This window comes from Phalacrocorax carbo, chromosome 1, assembly GCF_963921805.1.
Source record: "Phalacrocorax carbo chromosome 1, bPhaCar2.1, whole genome shotgun sequence".
In the NCBI taxonomy this organism is placed as follows: Eukaryota; Metazoa; Chordata; class Aves; order Suliformes; family Phalacrocoracidae; genus Phalacrocorax; species Phalacrocorax carbo.
This window is the reverse complement of record NC_087513.1, coordinates 75,707,675-75,730,494: the sequence shown is the minus strand read 5'-3', so window position 1 is coordinate 75,730,494 and position 22,820 is coordinate 75,707,675. Positions and strand designations below refer to the sequence as shown.

At 42.6% G+C, this 22,820-nt stretch overlaps 1 long non-coding RNA gene across 3 annotated transcripts; it reads left to right on the top strand.

The window, feature by feature from the left end:
- The first annotated feature begins 10 nt into the window (after positions 1 to 10).
- LOC135315004 (uncharacterized) lies at positions 11 to 21,381 on the top strand. 3 transcript variants are annotated; one of them, XR_010374430.1, is made up of 4 exons: positions 11 to 1,547; positions 15,518 to 16,797; positions 19,262 to 19,392; positions 20,473 to 21,381. It is a non-coding gene; the product is annotated as an uncharacterized LOC135315004 (long non-coding RNA). The 3 variants fall into 3 exon arrangements; XR_010374426.1 differs by having other exon boundaries at positions 19,258 to 19,392; XR_010374429.1 differs by lacking the exon at positions 11 to 1,547 and adding an exon at positions 15,132 to 15,412 and having other exon boundaries at positions 19,258 to 19,392.
- The last annotated feature ends 1,439 nt before the right edge of the window (positions 21,382 to 22,820 follow it).

Below are 22,820 nucleotides of genomic sequence, written 5' to 3'. Positions count from 1 at the left end.
CTAGGGCCTCATCAGGGGGGCCTTCAACATATGGCTTAGAGAAGAGCCAGATAAACAGCACAGTAACCTGACCTGCCAGGATTCTGTGGCATAGTGGTAGCAAAGGGAAAGGTGAGTATGGCATATGGCAAGTAAATTGTGAGGGCAAAGACAGACTGAGAGTCAATATCCTTTGTTTCTTAGCATCACGGGCTGGACTTCTGGCTTTCTACATTTGATGCTGCTTTTTCAAGAGGAGACAAAAGCAATAATAAGTAGTAAAATACTTCCTGCAGGTGTGGGGCGCTCAAACCTGTGAGTGGCTTCCAACTTCTAGATGAGAAGGGCATAAAATATGCTTGGTCTGTCCTGCTTAGGGTAGCTTTATTTAAAAGCACACAAGACGACAATACTTGTAGGCAGCAGCAACAACATTTACTAAACCAAGTGATACAGCTGGAAAAGCGTGAACAGTCTTTTGGACTCAGATCACTGCAGAAGCAGTGCAGTGAGTACTCCTTTCTCATTACAGCTCTTGCAGCAGGATGTCTTGAAAACCACTGCCTTCTTTGCATTGCCTCTAAAAATCAATGGCTATCTATCTAGGAATGAGGTCTTGCTCTGCTGGTTTTTAACAAGTATTTTCTTCCTTCTGTTTGTGGATGTGTTTGCAGTGTGCTTTCTAGTAGTTGCCAAGCTTTCTGTCATGCTCCATAGCGCAGATCCCTTCCATTTTAGTGATGAGTGGGGTACGCTTTGGATAGAGCGAGAAATGATAATGTAAATCGATGCTCCTAAGAAGTCATATGTAAAGACAGAAATTGTGTGGTATCTCCTGAAACAGAATGGTTTATGAGAGCCTGCAGTGTGTCCTACTGGAAGTATACTCTGGAAAAACAGAAAACCTGAATGAGCTTGAGGTTGTTGGCTGCTATTGAACAGGGATGAATCCGTATCCAGCTAAGTCTGCTTCCGTTGCAGCTGTGATTGGCTCTGAATAAATCAAAAAGTTGTGTGTATTTGATTTTGCTCAGTTACCCTGAGAAACAAGTTGCTGCACTCAAATCTCCATTTTTCGTTGTCAGTGTCTCCCATGTTCCTTTCTTCTGCAGTCTCTAAAAACATAATGGCATGTCCTCATTCACTGATTATGAAAAGAGCGAGTAGGTGGTAGGGTGGAAGTTCAAGTTGGAGATGAAAACTTTTATTTAGGGAATATAATTCTTATGCAAGGGAACGGGTGCTTGACAGCTGACTAATCTCTTCTAATGAATTTGCCTCCTGAGAGCTTAGTAAATATTGCCGTGTAACCATGTATGAATCATCAGTGTGCTCTAAAATGATGGGAACGCTCTGAGATCCCTTGGTTGCTGTGAGCTGAAAGCAGTCAAAACCACCTCCGGAAGTGCAATGCCTGCCCCAGTTCAGGGGTCCAAAGCTCACGGACCCACCTCCATTTCAGGTGGGGAAATGCCAGTGAGCATTTCACCTATTTGGATCCCTCCTTTGTAACTTTTGACCTACTGGCTTTGACAGCAGCAAATGTCATATTTGCTCTGGAGCGTCAGGTGAGGCAGAATATTTCCACGTTGTGTGCTATCCTGGTGCTCTGGATATAAACTTACTAAAACTTTGCAGGAATGTGCTAGGGAAGCTTAAAGTAATTAGATTTTTTAAAAAAAAAACTTCTCTGGAGACTTGCTGTAATTCTCGCTGTAGTACAATTACTGAGCTCATAATTAAATTTTCTAGCTAAATTGCAGCAGAGGCTTGTGGCAGTCTGTTGGGTAAATGCCTTTTGATAAAACCAGACACTATCTAAAATGCCGCTCTATGGCTAAATGCAGGAAAACTTGTGAAAAAATGTAGCTGATACAGAAACAAGGACTCCAGGCTTAAAGTATTTATTTCCCAACCCGAACCAAGAAATATCAGAATTTTTGTGGAATAACTTTTCTCATGTGATTTCATGACCAGACTCAGTTGAACCAGGTACATAGATAAAAGTGGGTAAGCGTAATCCAAAACTCACCTGAATCAGGCAGGTTCTTTCTGGAGCACCCGTAAGTAACTGTAATGACAAAAGTGGCTTACTTATCGTGCTTCACTTCTAGCTTAAGACAGTCTTCTTCCTATGAGTCTGTACTACATTTACACAGTTATGATTCTGAAACTGGAAAAAAAACGCCCCTAAATTTTTATCTGCAACAGCAAAGGACACAACTGAAGGAGACACTATCTTCTTTCTTTGTGTTTGGTTTTTTTGTTTGTTGTGTGTTTTTTTTTATTTTCTTTTTTCAAGACACTCTGTGATCAAACAAGGGAGGGGAAACACAAGCTTGTAAAATGGAAATTGCGACCATCCTGCCTCTCCGTGCTGCCCCCGCCTAAGGCACACTCGTGTCACTCGTGCTTAGAGGAAGGGGGGAGGAAATGGCCAATACTTCGCTGCAATGCTTAGCAAGTCTGCTTGAAGGGGTTTAGGGTCTCCTGCAACATCCAAAATAGCCTAGAATGGTTGAGTTTTATGGCCTCCACCACAAAGCTAACTTTCTTCAATGAGGTTGTTTTTTATACCTCTTGAAGTCCCAGCACCTGGAATCAAGCAATTTTAACTTCCTTTTAAGACATGTTGATATTCCAGCCGCCTTCTCTGCTGCAAAGGAAATCTAGATATTTTTCCAGTATCCCCAGAAAACTCAGCAAGCAGAAAGTGACTTAAAAATAATATTTTGGGTTCTCTTAGGAGGTCTGATTCATTAATTTTTTTTGAATGTCTGAAGCTGGCAGTGCTGACAGCCCTGGAGTCCACACCTTGATAACTTGCCAGGCAGTTTCAGAATGGTTTGGTTTGACATAACAGGAAGTCTGGTGGTAGGACATTTTATACTGAATTGTTCAGTATAGGAGTTTTCCACCTTTTTCCTTTTGATTTCTCTTATATTCCAGGAAAATGCTCTTGCGTTGGAGTTGCCTAGTAACATATAGATATATGCCTGCAAATTGGCTGTTGGTGCATTGAGTCTTACCCAGAATATGGGAGAAGTTTTTGTTGGGACTGTTGCAATAAGCATTTTGTCCATTTCTGGAAGGCAGAAACCTGGTAACCGGGTGTTGGGAAAGACATAAATGCACATGATGGAAGAAAGGAGCCTGTATGCTCCTGTGTATCTAAACCGATGTCGCTGCTGTATGACAGGCCAGCCAGAACTAGTGGGATCATGCTAGTGCACCCTTTCTGCACAGGGATAAAAAGTCTCAGGGCACAAGACACACTAATTTCCAAGAAGTGTTCATTTTACCCTGCTCTTCTTAAGTAGGGTCACTTTTAACAGCTCACTCCTTATCCACAGGTAGGGCTGTGTTAAAGCCGGGATGCACACTTTATTTTTGATACGGAGGAAGTCCAGTGTCATCACTGAGGTTTCGCTTCCCTCCTTGCCTATTCAGTGGGGTCAAATGGCAGATGTCTAGTGTGGCTTCCTACAAATTATGAAGAAAGTAAAATTTTGGTATCTGTGATAAGTGTTAGAAAAAGAGTTGGGTTTCTTTTCATGCCTTTTCTTACTTCAAAATTAAAAAAAAAAATTCCATAATTTTATAGATTTTAAACATGCTGATGTTTATCTTTGAGCTGCTGCCTCAGGTTTTCTTCCTTTTTTTTCTTACTTTAAAAAGAACAGAGGAAAGAGCGGAAAGGACAAAGGAACAACATCTGAGGGAAAGCTTCTTAAACCTTGTTTTTACTTGCTTCTAGTTCCCATTCCGCTTTGTACTGGGAAAGTATTTCCACTTCCCACCTTGCTTCCCTCCCAAACCCTTATGTTTCCTCTGAGAAATTGTCTATGTGGGAAAGTTTAAACATGAAAGCCAAGGTATGAATTTATACCAGGGTTAAATTTGTTTTTAACTACCCTTGTGAACCCTCTTCTTTGGCTACAAGGATATTTTGTTTTTGAATTATGGCTTTCTTTTCCTCTTAAAAGCTTAGCTTATGACATTGCAAACTTTTTAAACTGAGCTGGAAGAGGTTGTAGTAAAACGACTCAGGCACTTGCATAGTTACAGCTATATATCTAGCAGATAAAACTTTCTGGCTCAGGCAAGTCCTCACTATTTCATCCTAGATTTTTTTCCCTAGGGAGAGTTAAAAACTAAGAAGAAAGAATTTACTTCAATGATTTCACTTTTTAAAGTGCCATTTTTTGTTTTGCATTTCAACTTCTTTGAAAAGAAGGAAAACAGATTGAATTCAAAGTTACCTTTTTTTTTTGAATAAAGGTCATATTTTGATAAAAGTTGAAATGATATTAAATTTTGGCCTTTTCTAAGTTATTAGCTATTTAATAAGGAAAAGGTCACTAGACGGGCTTGAATAAAGATGCTCTGTTGTAGGAAGATTTTGTTTTTAATGCTGCGCTCTGCGGGAAGGGAGGTGGGAGGTGGTGCTAGAGCTGCCCATAAAGCAAGACTTCTGGCTTTACACCAGCCATCACTTCAAAAGGGATTTTAGAAATCCTATCAGCTGATATTACTCTAAGCTGTCCTTCATGCCACATGGAGCTACTGACTGAAACATTTTGGCAATGTAGTCCTTTTCACCCCCTGCCCTGCCCTTTTTATTTTTGTGTCGGATGGAGGAGCCTGAGCAGAGCTGAGGTTTGTACAAACACCGGGGCAGGATGGAGGCTGGTGTGCCAAGTTCCAGCCTTGTGTGATTTTTTTTTTTTTTTTTTTTTAAGGGAGTGGGTTATGTACCAAACAAGGAACACAAGGTTTATAATGGGCACGCTGACAGAACCTTATTTATGGTGCCTGCTGCAGCTCCCGGGCTCAGCTTTTGCATTCAGCCAGCGTTACTGGCTTCCCACAGCAGATTTTCAAACAAGTTGCTATAATAACCTCATAATGTTTTTTGTCTTGCTCAATGGGCTCAGTTTAGCCTTGCTCTTCGCCGATGTGACAGTTTGGGACAGAGCTCCCTTCCCCTGGCACCAGCCCCAAATCTGGCTCAAAGCTCTCTGTTAAATCCAGCTCTGTCCCTCCACTAAGGCAGATGCTGTTGCCATTGCTCTGTCTTTATGTGAGATGGTTCCTATCTGCTTTGCTGGAAAGAAGGAAGAATCACATTTCCTGTGATCAGATGTGGATCTTTCTCATAAGGAGAATTAATTCAGCCCTGCCTCAAAGTAACGAGAAAGACGCAGAGGAGACGGCAACGTTGCCCAGTGCACGAGAGGCTCGCTGGGTTTAGGGTGTTCAGTGCACCTCCGTCACCCTTAGCTGGGTTGAGAAGTGTTGAAAATGGGGCAATTGGTCTGTTTGCCCTCCTTCAACCCTGTTTGTTGTTTAAAGTGGGTCCTAAAGTGCTCTTTATAAAAACCAAACAAATAACAACTGAAACCTCTGTGCCTTTCTTGTGTTGCAGAAACTGAGAGGTTGTTGACTGATGGGGGATAGGAAGCAGATTTACAGCCAGATCCCTCTTACAGTTTTTCTTCCCAGATGTTTTTCTTTCTATGTTTGTTTTACTTTGGCAATTAACTAAACAAATTGCTGTCTGAGCAGTAGAGCTAATGGAGTCTGGTTTCCTTCAGGTTTTTCTGCAGTTCCCTTTTGTCTCTCTTAATGATCTCAACTTCAGCCTCTGCCACATCGTCCATGGGGAAGAGCAGTGAGGAGCCAAGCAGGGCTGATTTTGGCTTTCCCCTCCCTCAGTGGGGGCACGCTTTTGGATTTCTGTCCTCTACCCAACTTCTAGTTTTCAAAAAAAACTTGAAAGAACATAATTTTCAAGGCATCCTTAAGTTCCGCTCCTCTTCCAAATGCTCTAAACTGGCTAACAACGGGGTCAGGCATTTTTGGCTGGGGCTGAGGATCAGGTTCTCAGAGGGGACAGGCAAGCTGCAGTTACACAGGCTTTGTCTCCTCATGGCGCCAAGGTGGAAGGTTAGTTCCTGGAAGCCTTCTTTTTTTAAAAAGGCTACTGGTTTTCTGCATCCCTCAGGGCTGTCTGGGCAAGCTGGTCCTGCTATTTCTAAGAACACTTGAGCAGAATAAAAATGTGTATCTTCAACAAAACATGTTAGGCTGCCTCTGTTACAAAGAAGCACCAAAAGGTGGGGGGAAAGGTGCAATATCACTTTAAAATACTTTTCTCCTTAAAATAAAGGAGATACTATCATAGTCACAGTAGAAGTAGTATTTCTGTTCCTTCTTGATTTAATGACTACGTTGACAGCTCTCTTTCAATTGGGGTGGCCTACAGTTACCTCTGGGATTCAGTTTCTGCCCCACTTTTCTTCAGTTTATGCCAGTCTTCTCCCTGTTGTAGGTGCAATCAGGTGTTGCCTAGAAAACCAGAGCCCAGGAAAAGCGTTGTCTTGGGTTTGTGTGAAACCAATGGTTGCGGAGTTATTGAGACCTCTGTGGAGAGATAGCCATGAGTCTGCTTTCATGTCTCTGAGGAGTCATATTACTTATCAGTGATGAAGCCAGGACTTTCAATAGGGGATTGAATATAATGCCTAAATATTTAATAAGCTAGAAATTAAAGAGAAAACAATTTGTCAGACTTTAGACTGGGTTGAGACATGCTCCAAGACCCTGGTAAACGTGTGTGACTCATGTTGGGGTTCATGTTCAAGGGTCTTTATTGAGGCTTGTCAGTGTCATAGGGGGGAAAAAAGAGTGGGGTGGGGGGAAAAGCAGCTCTTGAGGTTTTGAGTGAATTTAACACTCAGGAAAGTGACAGAGCTGGAGTCAAGTATACTGGGGGAAAACGCTGTGCATGCACATTCCTTTACAGGTCTGTCAATGCACTGCAGCCTTGCACAGCACCTCTGACACATTCTTAGCTCCCCAATAAGGGATTTCCTCCAAAGAGAAGCACAATTTGTACCCATTAGTTGGTGGAGTTTTCTTTGAATGTAAGATGAGGCCAAGAAGCCTTCTGTGACCCATGTCTACCCTATGCTGTTGTGCAAAGAGTGAGGTGCAGCACAATAAGAATTGATCCCAGACTATAAATTGTGTTGAACTTGGGGGGATGGGAGAAAACCAAAACAATTTCATTTGTATAAATGCTTCTTGCTTGAAATGAAATTATGCACGAAATAATGCAAAAAGCTTTTAGCTGAGCTTAGTAACTGCTCTTATAAAAAGACAGCAGCAGCCTTTGTGGGGCTGCATTTTCAAAGCCAGATCTCAACAGTAGGTTTTGATGCTCTGATGAGGCACCAGATAAACTAGATACATTTTTAGGGAAAGTTGAAGTTCTTCTCTTGCAGATCTACGGAGCTTCTGGAAACAAAACTGTTCATTTAAAGACTTAGCAATGGATCTAGGAGCCTTACTTCAGGCTCTTATTTTTGCAAATATTAGTCTGGCTATTTGCTTTAATTTTTTCCTTTTTTTTTTTTTTTTTTTTTGCGGGCTGTTGTGCCTGGATGCTTTTATTTGCATACACAATGTTTGTTCCTGCAACAGTCACCACTCTAAAAGCTGCCATGGTAACAGATTTCACTGTTGTTTCCTTTTGTAAGCAGGGTGAGAGTACCACTGCAGCCTCCTGGCTGGGTGCTGGACTGGGAGCCAGGAGAGCTGGGTTTCAATCCTGCCTCGGCTGCCAGTGTTTGCCTTTGCCTGAGTTGCCCCTGGCAGGGACCAGCAAAGCATTTCAGTGATTATTTTTTTTGGGTGCCTGTTGTTGGGCACCCACCCAGACCCTGCCTAGCAACCTCCAGCATCCAAAATGTTTGCCTAAAGGACTCTTTCCACACCCACGGGCTTTCCTCACACTTTGCTGCCCACCCCTGGCTCAGACTCCCCTTGTCCACATGCCAAATGGCCTCCAGACCTCCCCAAATTCCTTTGTAGCTCCTGCCATTTACCTCTTGGTGTCTCCATTTCCCTTCTGACCCCTGGTCTGTCCTGTGGACTTCACCAGGACTGGTTGACTTTGTGGCTGTTCCTCTGTTTACATGTAATCGGGCACCAGGCCGCCGGGCAAATGTTGACTTTTTTTTCAGGACCAACTGTATGGAGAAAGAAGTCTGGGTATGGTTCTGCTACTGAAACTCACAGATGTTTTCTTTGTTTATTTTGTTTCTACCTACTTACCTGTTTCTTGAATATGCCTGGACATATCAAAACAACGATGATCAGCTTGCATTAAATAAACAGCATACTTCTTGATATCATTGATCATTAGCTCATCCACTGAAAGCACCTAAAAAGAAGGGCAGTATTATTGGTCTGTTTGGTTTTGTTTGGATTTGTGTTTTTGTAGGGTGGGCTTTTTGTTGTTGGGTAGGTTTTTTTTGTTTGTTGTTTTTTTTTAAAGGAGAAATCTTCTAAGCTCACCCTGCAGACCAGCAGCAGAGGAAGGCTATGGGCAAGTCCCGAGCTCCCTCTGATTCCCTCCTCGATGGATCGGCCTCTTTCACTGCTCTGGGTCTGCGAGAGGTTGAATTTGTGGGACTAGACCACTGAAAAAAGCCTACAATACAAATAGTTTATCTCCAGACTCTGCTTCTCTATGTGTGCCAAGTGATAACTGAGGGGGAAGAAAAACCCAGCCCTCATGATACCCATTTGGTACATGACTGACAGATTTATGATAGGACGCAGTTTCCTCCGTTTGTCTGGCAGCGAGCAGCAGGGCTGTGCGATTGTGTGTTCGCCTTCTCGCTGGTGAATGCTTCCAGCTGGATTTGGAGGACAGGAAATGATTTAACGAAAGGCTTTCAGTGACAATTAACAGAATTCCTGCTGATAACTTCTTTTTTTGTCCTCTCCCTCAGAATATTTTTGCAGCCCTAAGTTGTTGCAGAGTGGCATTGGAGGTGGGCGGTTACAAATATTTGAGTGTGTCATGGAGTGGCTTTTATTTCTTTTGAAAGTACGGTTTATTTTTTCAGTCTACATCCCTTTACTATTCTACTTGGTAATCAGAGCAACATAACAATTTATTTTTCTTACCAGATGGCCATACCCTGAAAACCAGCCCAATGTGGCCTCAAGCAAAGGAGCTATTGTCAAAGTAACCTAAGGAAAGAGTAAGAGTGTTCAAGAGTCTCCCGGTAAGGAGGATCAGGGAAGCAGTTTATGCTTATTTCTGGAGGGGTCCAACTGCATTGTAAATGGCTCTTTTTGCCAGGAACAGCAAGGGGTATCAAGTCTTAGGATGACAAGGTAGTGCCAACTTTGGAGCATAGGTTTAAAAAACCAAAAACAACAACAACAACCCAACCCCCCCCCCCCCCCCCCCCCCAACAAAAACCACAAAACTAACCCCACAACAATTTCTGTAATGCATTTCTGTGTCAGGCTCTCTTGCAAAGAGAGAAAAGTACTTATTTATTTGCTCACATAGGATGACCTGTGTTAAAGAAAGAATACTGGTGTTGGATGTGTTCCCTCAAAAAAACTTTTAAGAGTTGTCTTGGATGCAATGTTGGAAATCCAGTATCTTTCGTTAGAGCTTGGTGGTCTTCAGACCTAAGGTTTTTGTTTCTTACAGTGGGTGAAAAAACAGAATCTGAAATCCTTGGTATTGGCTCTTCTCTTAGAAAAGGAGGAGGAAAACATTTTTTTTTTTTTTTAGAGAGTTGATACACATGGGAATTAATCTCTGTTTTCAGTAGATAAATTACAGTTCAGGAAAGAAAATTATAAGTGAGGTGGATATTTGTCCTTAGGAATTTGACACCTGTAAACAAAAAACTTTATTTTGAGAGCTTAAGGAGCTACTGTAGGCTTTGTGCTGGTTTTATGCTTTTGAAGACTTTTTCTCCAATGATGTTTCTTTTTGTCTCCCAACTGGGATTTACCAGAAAAGGGTGAAAAATAGTGAAGTTGCCATTGTAAGACGGATCAGTTTTTTCTGCTGTCTTGTTCATGTTGTCAGTGACTCTTCTAATGCACTGCTGCGTGGGAAAACTGCCTTTCACTGTCTCCGCAGTTAGAGTACAGGCAAACCGCTTTTATCTGCTTTGGAGTCAGTTTGAATACTGACAGCTCGGATCTTTTGATCTGCTGTAGCCTGGCTGGTGGTTTTGCCTGTGTAGGAGCAAGCCCAGGGGCAGAGAAGGGAGAGGGAAAACTCCAGTGGTCACAGAGGATGGAAAATGGGTAAGTGATAAGACCATGGAAACTACACTAAGAAAGGGTAGGAAAAATGGACAGAGACTGGAAGAGTCAAACATCGCAGTGCCTCAGCAGAGGCTATGGTCCTAGTCTGTGTTTCTGTAACTCTTATCCTGAGATAACTTGGGCTTTAGCTAGAAAAAAGTGTTTTCTTTCTAAGTATACAGCGATTTAAACAATACCAGCTACTTGTACCTGGGGAACAAAGCGTCTTGTAAAATTAAGCGAATTTTTGAACCTCAGAAATGATCTTGTAAAAATTCCCTTTGTGCTTTTACAGAAGTTCCTGTGCAACCTTTCCCTTCTCCCACCTGAGTATAGGCAGATAAAGAAGGGTTGAAGCCTTGCTGTTTCGCTAACTGTATTTTTGGTTTTGAATGACAGAGTCTGATTAAAGTCTAGCTATGTCTCCTTGATATGCCCCATTACAGCACCTTCCATGATAAAGGATGAGCACAGTAGTTTTGCCTCACCAACATACAGTAGAGCATAGGCATGTGAGACACCAAGAAGAGGCCCCCACCTCTCATGCCCTGGCATGGCCCATACAAGGACTGACCAGGACTGTAGCAACTAAATTCAGAGGTGGGTGAGCCGATGGGACCAGTGGGCTGGAGAAGGCCAGGCATGTGCTGAGCAAGAAGCACCCCCTGTTCCGCTTTCTCCTCACTTTTCAGTGCAGCTGGAGAGCTCCCAGAGATCCCCCAAGCAATCTTTTAATGATAACTGTCTAAACAAATGGTGGAGTTGCTTCTCTCTTGGGCATCGGGATGTAAATCCTGAGCTCTTCCACTAGGCCAAACCACTGCTGGGCAGGTATCAGGGCTGCAAACGTATGCTGCTCCAAACCAGGGACTCCATGATCTCCTGGGGATAACTGGAGGTAAAACAGGTCTGCAAATGACCATATGCAGCACAGCTAATCCAGGTACTGCTTACAGGACAAAATGACTCTGAAAATAATTCAGCAGCTCACACCTTTGAAGAGAACCTGCTGGTGGGTGAGAGAAGGACCTCTCCTTACCCAAGCCAGAAACTGCAACCCCAGTATGGTAGAAAACAGATTCCTCAGTCCCCCATTTGTGACGCTGGCTTTCAAGAGCTGTGCTTGTTGAGGAGCCACTCTGCAGCAGGGTAACCATGCTGTGCTTCATTTCATCACCCCCTTTTTTTAAAGGAGGCTGATGATGTTCTATGTCGCATCCTCCCTCTTGGCTTGGTGGAGCTGGAAGATGAGCTGGCAAAGCCAGCAGCTGCTTGAACCGCTCCAGACCTGTCTATGCACATCCTTGCTCCCAAATTCCTAGGGTTTCCAGAGCAGCTCAGCCAGAATGCTGAAAAAGCTTTCTTTTTAATCTCTCAATCTTCACTCTGTGTGTTTTTGCCAGTGCAGGTAAAACAGAGGTGCACACTCCATGCCCTGCGTATATCAGTGTTTCCACCAATGTAAACAAGAGATAGTCTAGGTAATTACAGAAAACGATCTGAGCGAAACATCTTGTCTCTACAGCTGGTTCCTGTGACATAAGAGCAGGCAGGGCAGGCAAAGTTGCCCTGCCAGGATATCAGCAGTGCTTCTCCTTATTCAAACAACAAGAAATGAGATTCATTGGTCTTGGCTCCGGCTAAATTCCAACTCAAGCATGAAGGAAAGTTTTGTCTGAGGTTTGCTGGGAGTGGTGGTGGGGATTGCTCTGCTTTCAGAGATCCGTTTTATATACACATCCGAAATTCATGAGGCAGTTCTTCCCACGGCACATCTGAGGCTTCAGGTTTGTTTCGGGAGCTGGCAGGCCACAGCCCTTGGCGTCACTTTGTTTCTCGTTTGTGGTGTTACAGGCAATGATGAGACGCTCCAGTGTTTGCTCACGTCCAGCCCTTGGAATAGGATGCCACCTTTGACAGCCCCAAAGAAAGCTCTACTGTGGGAAGCTTTTCTTATGCAGCTGAAAACCTGTGTGTGTTGGGTTAGTTTTTTAAGCAAGGAGACAACCCAGATGAAAGCCAGTGGGGTGCAAATGGAGAGCAAAATTTGGCATGAAGGTTACAAAGAAGCCTGAATCCCACTGCGCAAAAATGCTCAACAACACTGCAGAGTCTGACTGCTTTCTCCCAGGCTTCAGCTGGGGCTGAGGACAAATCCCAAGGAGAACTCTGTCTGCTAGTAGCAATAAGACTATCTCTCCATTTATATATAGTGTTTATTTTGTGGGATTTCCTTTGGGCAAGTTATGATGATGGTAGTTGTCTTTGCTTTGCAAGCTGCATGCCAAATTTTTTGTAACTTGCTTTACAAACTTAGCCTTTCTAAGCAAGTTGAATGGCTTTAAAACCAGAATTGTTAAAAACAGTTGAAGTTTAGCCATTTTCTTCAGTAGTGACAGGAATGCAAGAACGGTGACACCAGCTCAGACTGGTGATTCATTTGGCTCAGGATCCTCTCCCCTAGTAATGGCCAGAGGCGGATACCTGCAGAGAAGCAAGAACAAGGTAGGTATGCAGTGATGCTTCCTCGAGGTAATTCAGGAAACCCATGAGCTATATAAGGTGTGTCTGTTTACAACCATTTTTCGGTTAATTTCTGTGAACTTTTCCAGTCTCCCCATGAACCCATATAAACTTTTGGCAATGCACCACATCCTGGGGGAAGGAGCTCTGCAGACGCGCTGCCTGTTGCGCAAAGGACCACGTGCTTCTGATTGTTGTGTGTGTGGCTCCTTTCTGTGGCTTTGCTCTGCACCTCTTAGTTGCATTAGCAGAGAGGGACAAACATCAGTCCCTGGAAACTCTCCGCATGCCAGTCCTGGTGTGGTAGGCTATTGGAGAACGTTTGTGCACTTAGTGTGTTTTGTTGTAGGCTTTGGCATTTTTATTTGGGGTTTTTGTTTTTAATGGATGCTGGTTTACCACTGTTGCCCTTCTCTGAACCTTTTCACGTTCTAATATATCATTCTGGAGCAGAGGGACAGAACTGGACCCTTCCATGACATCTGGGCCAACATTGGTTTTAGGCAGTGGAATACAGCCACTGCCTGGTTTGCTCCTTATTTTTTTGTCCTAACAGGAAAAGTGTCAACCATTAACAACCCCTGCACAACTTTGACTATTGCTGAGCATTGGGACTGTACTATTAGAGGGTCTGGAAAGGATGTTCCCCCTCTTCCAAGGGTTTAGCTGGCTGCAGCCCAGGGCAGCTCCCTGGCAGGAGCAATTTGAGGAAAGGCTGGAATAAATCTCATTTGTCTCTTCACCCCAGGGCAAATACAAGTTGGAGGGGATTCCTGTTGCTAGACACCTCAACCTCTAATTTTGGACTGGTCAGAGACAGGCCAGCTTGTGGAGCTGGGAAGGAAGAGGGGGCTTCATTCTGAGGCAGTCCTTGGATCTGTTTTTCAAGAGATTTCTTATATATATGTCTGCATTTGTAGGACTCCCATCTGTTCAGCAGGTAGCAAATAAACATAACTGAGCATGGGGAATGCAATTATTTGGACCTTGTCAACATTAGGAATATTCACCAGCTGGGAGTTAGAGCTTTCTCTCTCTCCCTCTTTTTCCCATGTTTAAGGCCAAGTGTTTTGGGGTGGACTGGGCAGCAAATCTGAGGCAGAGGCTGGCAGGTGGCTCCTCAAATGCATTGCTGAAGGTGGTCAGTGCAGTGGGAGACTTATTTACCACAGAGTGCTTTTAGAGGATGTGCAGCAGTTACAAACAAATGTTTTTGAACGATCATCAATAAATGCTCCAAAAAAAAGTGCCGCAAGCCAAATTATTTTCCACTCCAAGTCATATTTGCTTCACTTTTTTTCCTGTCTCAAATCCAAGCTATGACTAGTAACGCCTCCCTCTCCCAAGTAACTGTCACATAAATATAATTTTTAAGCTTGTTGAAGAGCAGTCACAACTTGCCTATCCTACCTGCCATTGCCTTCATACAGGTTTGGAGTTGTTGTCTTACCCCTGGTGCTCTTGGGAGGAAGCGCAGAGGTGAGTCCTTTGTGGATGCAGAAATGGTAACGCTCTGCAGGTCTAGTAGCGAGGACCTGTGCTGCAGAGCTGGTGGGCTGGGATGCAAACCCTGGTGCCAGGAGTGCAGTTGTCCACAGTGCATTTGTTTGTTGCATCTCACTGTGAAGGCTGAGCAATGAGGGCTTAGGGGTTATCGCTCTGGTTCTGGCCTTGTCTGCCCCTTGGTTTCCATAGCTATGGGCTGAAAGCAGTCCCATGCACATGGGGGGGAAAAAACACAGTAAACACAAAATAATGTGGATAAGGCTAGAGTTTAATTTACTCCTGGTTTGGAGACTGGGGACCTTCAGGCATCACAACACCCCTCGGGGGGTAATACTAAAAAATAAATTAGTAACCTCATTTTGCAGCAATTACGAGCTTTGTCTTTGGGGAATTTTAGTTCAAGCCCTTCACAGTGGTGTTACAACTCATAATTATATGACTTGAGGTGCAGTTAGATAGATGCAAATCATCTGGGTATGCTATCTCTCCATTTAATCAGTGATTTGTTTGCCATTTGGGTACAGGAAAGACTTTGTTTAAAAATGAGTTGAATATACTTCCAGTAAGAGCATCAGTGGGAAATAATGAAATGTAGCTGATTTGCTACTAGTCAAGAGCATCCAAGAGCTCCCTGCTGTAGTTGGTGTACTCTGAGCTTTATGCAATACACAGTCAGCTAATTGCACACACAATACAAACCATACATGATTCCTCTTGCTCTCTGTTTATGGTCTTTCCCCTTAATCTTTAACTTCGTTAGAAACACATAAGCCAGCTCCTTTTTGCTGGGTGTTCCCCTTAATTTGAATCCTACTTTTCATTTTTGGGGATATCTCTCTCTGCCGTTAACATTGTTGTATGTTACTGATACACTGGTATTTTTCTGGAAGTACACGTAAGAATTTTGTAGCAAGTTCACTGATTTTCGTCAGGGTACATAAATTATCCCCTTTGCAACCAGTAAACTGATGTGTGATGGTGTAAAGAAATTTGTCAGCAGATGAGGCTGCGTGTCTGTGTGTGCACGTGGGTGTCTGAGATAGACCAGTGGGCACCACACCCAGATGAGCAACCTGAATAAAAGCCCATTGAAAATGGTAAAATTTCTTCTTCATTTCAGGGACTAAACAACATGTGCTCTTGACCACCAATTTTTCATTTTTCTTTCCTAGCCCTTACCTGAAGTCGTATGTAAAGGCTAAATTGCTGCCTGGTCTCTCTGCACAGTGTGCAGCACGCTGGGGTTGTAATGACTGCCAAGGGCTCCAAGGTATTACAGCGCTCTGAAGAATAAATACCAATTATTAGTTTGGCACCTGAAGAAAAGCAACAAGTTTCCTTTCTCTGCACAGTAACCTATGATTTCTTTTTACAGGGAGAGGAGAGCTGTGTGTACCTGCTGGTACACTGGAAACACTGAACTTCTCCAAGTCCTGGCTGAGCCAACACTGCACCTCACGCATAAAGGAGGACATTCTCTGCCATGTGTATGACAGCCTTTCAGCAGGGTTTGCTACCTTGTAATATAAGCTTTCTGAACCTAAGCATCAAGAGAAGTATCATACTTCTAAGCTAGCTGTAGAAATCAAACTGAAAACCTGTAACACAGAATAAACCACAGCAATCCCTGCGCTCCTCCTGTGGTTCTGCACCACATACGTAACTTGTTGGGGGAATATTTAGCGTGGAGAAACATCCTGTCCCTGACCCGTCATAGCCTGTTCATTCTGGGCTGTCTGTCTCTGACTCTGCAGGGTTTCTGAGCATTTGTGACGAAGAATAGACACTGCAACTGGATGTGGAAGATCTGTGTTAAGAACACTAATAATTTGATTTTGTCTGTAGAGGACTACACCAGTCAGTCAAGTGTGCATTCTCTCTTTCTATGGGATGAGTTTAAAATAAAACACTCCTCCCCCCCACCCCTGCACCAGCTCCCTGTTCTATCGCTGGTATTTAAAGTACGAGATCCAGCTGATTTCCTCGTGCGGGGATTTCCTGGTTGTTCGAGCACCAACTTGGGACTTGGAGACAACACCACTGTGCCTTGTCACTGCCTTTGAAGACATCACGTAATGCTCTTTTCCATAGCATTTGAGACTCAGGTAGGAACCTCTCAGACTTCTCAAAGGTCGATAGACAAGTTAAGCACCAGTGTCTCGTTCTCTGCAAATGCTTCTACAGCTCAGCTGGTTCACAAAAATAAATAAATCTTCCTAAACGCCTGCTTCTCAGTGGCTACATTTATAAATATCTTCTCGGATATATCAGTTCTTCCATTCCTCACCTGTGCTGCGCTCTACTCAGGCAATACTTTGCTTTCTTAAATGGAGGTTGTCAAGATATGTTCGCTAATATGGTGCTTATGTACTGTGGCAATGGGGGATAAACCAGTTTTTCAGATGAGATAGCCAAGAGGAAACTTTTATCTATCAAAACACACTGAAAGATTCTTGCTGCTGGGGGAGGGCTTCTTTTCTCCACTGCTTCCAAAATCCTCTGTGCTCCCAGATGTTCGTAGGTGGTGTGCACGAGCCAGGGGCTGAAAAGGAGAAACAAAGGACATCAGGAAGCAGCAGCAGACAGACGTTACCTGTCCCTGCCATGGAAGGATGGAGTGGCCTTGCAGCTGTTGATGAGACTGAAAAGAGTGAGGTAACAAGGGTAATGGGCAGGAAGAGATGAGCGAGGATTAAATGAAAGTTTGGGGCACAGTTGTGCTGCACATCAGCGGTGGCTTGGCAGCACGTACTGGGGAGAGGGGGTTTCATCACAGTCTCTGTTGGCATGCTGCAGGAATGTTGGTTTAGTTTTGCTTTTTCATGTATCATGTTACTGTGGTAGAAATGACACCAAGGATGAACCAAATCATCTGCCACCTTCTCAGTCTTGGAGAATGGTTCATCACTTCAGTATCTTCGCTCTGCTCCATTCTGCTGCGTCGGTGGAAGCAGTTGCCTGTTCCCCTTTTGCTTTATCGGACAGCTGCCACATGGCCCCAGCTGGCAGAGGTGCAGTTCAGGGGCTTTCTAGAGGCTTTGGTTGCCACAGGAAGTATGTTTTTCTCCTAGATGTCAGACAGCAAATTGCATTGTGATGAGAAAATTGGTAGAAACCAACTTTTTCTTTTCAGGTCTTCTTGTTGCCTTTATGCTCTTATTTTCTCATTAAAATGCTACATCTCTAGTAAACCTATGGGTGAATCTCCATCCAGCCTGTGTCCTGATATGATGCAGTCCTGCTCCACATGCATCTTGTGAGCATGTTCTTAGCACTTGCAGCTGTTGAATAACAAGCATGCAACAAGCATGACATCGCCTCTGTTTGCTTACTTATGTCCCTGCCACTGAAAAGATAGCAGTTCCCACAGGTGGAGCCATGGTTGTGAAACAGAGGTGCTAATTGTGCTGATGTCGCTGGCAGGCTTGACTTATGTTTCCCGTCTGTTTTCAATCAGCAATTTAATGTTATTGCAGTGCACTGAGGAGATAATGCCAAGTGCGGTGCTAAGTGTATCTGTATGCATTTCAAAATTTTGTTCTTATTAGTTTCTGTGCCTATGACATGCTAACAATATGCATATCTTCTGTGCCTCTTAAAAGCCCATTTCACTAGTAGAATATTTTATCTGCTGCTAACTTTTCCTTTTAGATTGACAAAATGGAAATGATGAGTAATGATTCTGCTTTTTTAATGCACTCCTTTGTGGTTGCGTACAGATTAGTTAAAATCTAATTTCCTAAATGTGTCCACATTTCTAAGTTCAACTATTACTAAGATGCAAAGCATCTTGCAAGGGCTACAGAGAAATAAGAGGTTATTTCACTGATTCAGTTTTTGTATAGTATTAAAACAGGGATTTCTTTAGGTGTGCACATGGCTTACCGATTTAAATATTATGATGCTAGGGGATATGTAATTGCATGTCTCAGCCTTCCATGATTCAGCTGTGTTATCCTACCTTTTAAAGTATTTAAGGCAGACACCCAAATGAATAACATACTAAAAAAGAAAAACCCCACCATAAAAAAAAACAAACAAAAAACCCAAAACAAACCCAAACAAAAAAACCCCAACTCCTCAGGGACAAGGCATGAACTTAATGCAGACTTCTTGGTTATCAGCTTTTTCATGACTCATGACTTACACTATTAGTGCAATGTCAAATATTGATGCATGGTGGGCGAAAGAGGTAAATGCATGAGGCATTCCTAAATGAAAAAGCACTTCAGGGATTTCCATGTAATTAGTGTGCAGGATTTTTTTTGTTGTTTTTCTAAGTTCCAGGTAAATGTAGCAGTTCAGGATACAAATTTTGTCTGAAAGCATGTTGAGTTTCAATCCACTGCATTCTGGACTGGTAAGAAGAGAGAAACTCCAGTCTGAGAATCCAAAAGTGCACCAGTGTGTTGATGATGTCCATAATTCTGTATTAATTAAAAAAATATAATCCACCCTGTTTCTAATGAATCCATTCTTATTCAAGCTCTTACTTCCTGGGCACAACTGGGCTGAGATGACAGAAATCCATTGCAAACACCTCCCATGTAAGGCACTTCCTTCATCTAGGCATGAAATCCTTTTGAAACATTGGTGGTGCGAACCTCAAATCTTGGTCTATGTTTGTCCTCAAAGACATTTTCTGCCTACTGGGAATCCCAGCCCCATCATCTGGTTGCGCTAATTAAATCATTCCATAATATCCTGGAAAGTAGTCTGCATTTAGGACAGGTAAAAGTAGAAGAGACTTTGGAAGGATCCAATCCAGATGCATCACTGCTGATCAGAGATGAGGGCATGGTGGGCTGAGACTGCCAAAGAGGATTTCTTGTACCTCCCTATCAAATAGTTCTCCAGACACAGTAATCAATAGAAAAAATAAACCCTTCCTGATCTCTAATTTTTCCTTCCCAGCATATTTCTGAGAAACATCAGATATTTGGGTGTGCTTTTAGAGAGGGGTGAGTGAGAGGAAGTATTCTTTAACTGGGTTTTAATGCCTCCAGGCCTCCCTAAATGACTTCTCTGGAAATGCAGGGCCGACTACCCAAAACTTGTCGACTCGTGTTCAACTTCCTAACATGTTATTTTCACTCTATTTTACCCATCTGAAAGCCAGAATAGGCCCAAGCTGAAGATCTGTGGCCCCTGCTGTCACGAGGAAAGACTGGGTCTCCTGAGAAAAGCTGCTTTCCCCACCGCCTCCCTGCCCAAACCCAGCTGTACCCCCGGAGGTGCGCTCACCAGCAGGTACTACCGCAGACCAGAAAGGACAGCACACTTCATCCCGAATGTTAGAAATGCTAGTGTGGCCCAGGAAGGATGGGCCTAGTGACAGCTCCTTGAACAAAACAAATTGCAGTTGTCTTTCTCCTCTGGTAATTTTTAATGTAGTCAAAACCAAAACAAACAAAAACACCCTAAAAAGCTGGCCCAGCCCTTTTTTTTTTTTTATTTTTCTGTCTAAAGAGTAACATGGCAAGTATGCAAGTGAAAAGAGAGATTTCCTGCAAAAAAAGAGCAGTATTTAATTTTGGTAAAAGCTTTTCAATAAGAAAAAAAATTGTTGATCAGAAGAAAGCACAAGGCTTTTTAAGCGGGCCTAAAGTGCAAAGCTTCCACAGGTGGGAAACATCTTTCCTGATGCTCTGTGTGATAAAATTAAGAAAGGTAGGGAGATATTCCTCAGGTATCTTTTCAAGCTCCATGACTGCAATTAAATAGCATCTATACTGCAATTACAGAGATTATTCACTTTTTTTAATGCATTAGCTGTATTCTTTAGGAATACTAACTATTGCCACTTCATCCAGCTTGCAAATATAACTGCATTAAGGCTTCTTACTAGAGCTGTTGCTTTTCTTACACTTCATTGTGGTAATCTGCACAAAACTTTTGCAATTTTTTTACTCTGAAATGAAGATATTGAGTTTCAGTGAGATATATCAATCAAAAGGTTCAGCATTGCTTGTATGATTTAAAATATATAACTATTTTAAAGAACTGCTGTATATTAACCACGCTGTATCCACACGGTGACCACTGCCATAGGGTCAGCTGGTAATATGGAACTAATGGCAGGACTCAAAACACAATTGCTTTGTAATTACAGCCATCATTCTCTACGTGTCTGCTGATTCTTCAGTTGCATAGGTCATGGTTAGGAGAGGGCTAGGACTGAAAAGGAGGCTATTTTTTTTTATTTATTTCCTTCTATGAAGATAACTCACTTTTCCCCCCTGTGTTTTCAGGTTTAAACCTTCCTAAGTCTCATGACAACCAGCAGAAAAGAAAATGCAAACAAGATATGTCTCTCTCTTTATTTTGCAGGGAAAGGCTTCAGTTTTAGGCGGCCAGGCAGAAAAGAAACCCCAGGAGACACAGCCTGATTAACAAGTCTGCAGGGGCTGGCAGTGAGTTCTGCAAGGTTGAAAGCGAACTTGGTGTAACCGTTGGCACTTGTTCCACGTAGGAATAGTAAGTTCATTTTTGTGCGCTTCCTGATGCTCGCTCTGTGGTCGCGAGCTGATAGAAGGCAACGCTTCAACTTCCTGAATCCTCTAAATAAAGCATCCTTTCTATATAGAAATTTTCAAAGAAAAGGCACATTGTACTTTCTGCTTTGGTCGAGTTTTCGTGTTTGCCTCTTTGAATGAACAACTTTGGTCATTAAACAGTTGGAAACTTACTTCAAAAGGCTTGAATGTATCGTAAGGAAAAATATCTTCACTTGAATGGCTTGGAGCTGCTCTCAGAAGTTTATTTACATAGCTGTTGTATTGTGCCACAGTTTGAAGGGCATCCAGGCTTCCTCTTTAATCTAAACTCCTTTTACTTAATTAAGTCACAAATAACTTCAGTTTTCCTTATTACTAAGTCTGTTTCTTTCAAGAGATTATTATAGCAAACCAGCAAGTAGTTAAATACTTGAATTAATACATATATTAGCTCTTGTAAATTCAGATGTAGTGAAGAGCAAGTCAGCCAGTCCCCATCCATGCACGCACGCCATAACGTGAACGAGTGTGCCTGGATATAGTGAGGATGCAAAGCTCCTACCCTTGCCTGACACTTGTGAGAGCAGTTCATTTTCAGGGTCACCTCTAAAGTTGAGAAAAAATGTGTTTTCCTCCAGTAGGAAGTCCTTCATAAAACTAGGTGTTACGAATTTAGCTAGAATTTCCTGTTCCTACTAAGCCAGGTTGAATAAAGTGGGTAGGCTAGCACTGAACACTCCATATTCTGGTTTTCTCATTCTCAACCAAATAATGATGCTTATTTTGCATGATTTACTACACTCCTGTTTTATTATGTTACTAAATCACATTTATCTCTGTCAGGCCTCTCTTTCCCCAGGGTATTCTCTTTTATTTTTAACCAGATGATTAATATTTTTGTATGGCATCAATACCAATGTATTGTTTAAAACAACATCAGTAAAGAGTTAACTACCACGACAAGAAAAAGGCAAAATGAGTCCCCACAGCTAGCTATCTATCAAGAAATCATGTAGTACTCTGACGTTCGCTATAGGCAAAATAAAACAAAGCACTACCAGCAATAAATCAATTCTTGCGTGCGGGTATTGTCAAAATAAGCTGTTCTGGTGCTCTCTGATCCAACTTGCAGGCCAAGTAATGCTGTCTTTTATACATCCACGTGTTTTCAAATGCCATTGTGCTCAAGGAAGAGCTAGACTGTCTCAAATATTAATATCCACATGGTAATGGGCGTCTCCAGCTTCATTAGGTACCTTTATAGCCAGGCCTTCCTCAAGTAAGCTGTTAATTGTGTGTTGCTTGAGATAAGTGCATTAAAAATACCCCAGCTACAGATGGGCTTTAAAATCAGAGTTGGATTTTAAATATCAAAATGTCTGGCATGGTCTGATATTTCTTCTTCTCTCCCCACCCCACCTCCCCATTAGAAAGATGAGAAATGAACCCAAACCTTTGGGTCTAAACTTCCCGTACTTGCATGCTAAAGCGCTGGGGTGCCTCCCTGGGTTTTGGCCTGGTCCCATCTATATCTATTGTATTCAAACAGTTAAAGGCATTATTTTCTTCCCCCTTTTCCCCTGCAGCTGGGAAGCACTATCCTCTGCTTTCATGAAAACAAACATCAATGCTGCCTGTTGTCTAAGCCTCTAACCGGTCCAGTTTGCTTTCACTGAAGCGGCCTATATATCTGTAACTTAATACCAGAGGTAGGTGGTGTAGGTGTGGGATTAAAGCCTTTCCAATCAGAAAAATTCTCAAATCCATAAAATATTCAACTTCTCAGGAGCCTTCCCTGTTCAGACAGGATGAGCAGGAAATTCAGACATCTTCCTAAGATGTGAGGGGTGGAAAAGGAGCAAGAATACAATGGCATTAGCCTATTTACTCGGTGAGTTTTCCAGTTGGAGGTCATTCTAATATTGTGTATTTTCACACCTAAAGTGGATGCTCAATGCTGCAGTGGGGTATTTCTATTAACATCTCCGTGGAAACACTGCTTCTCTTCTATGCTTCAGCGCCGGAATGAACATCAAAACCTAGGACATGGGATCATGGTAAAATTTCCCTGCATTAAAATTCTGCCAAATACTTTTATATAGAGTTCTAATTTTAGAATGCCTGTACAAACATCACTAGAAATATTTTATTCTCTGAAAATAAGTAATAGACTAGAAATGA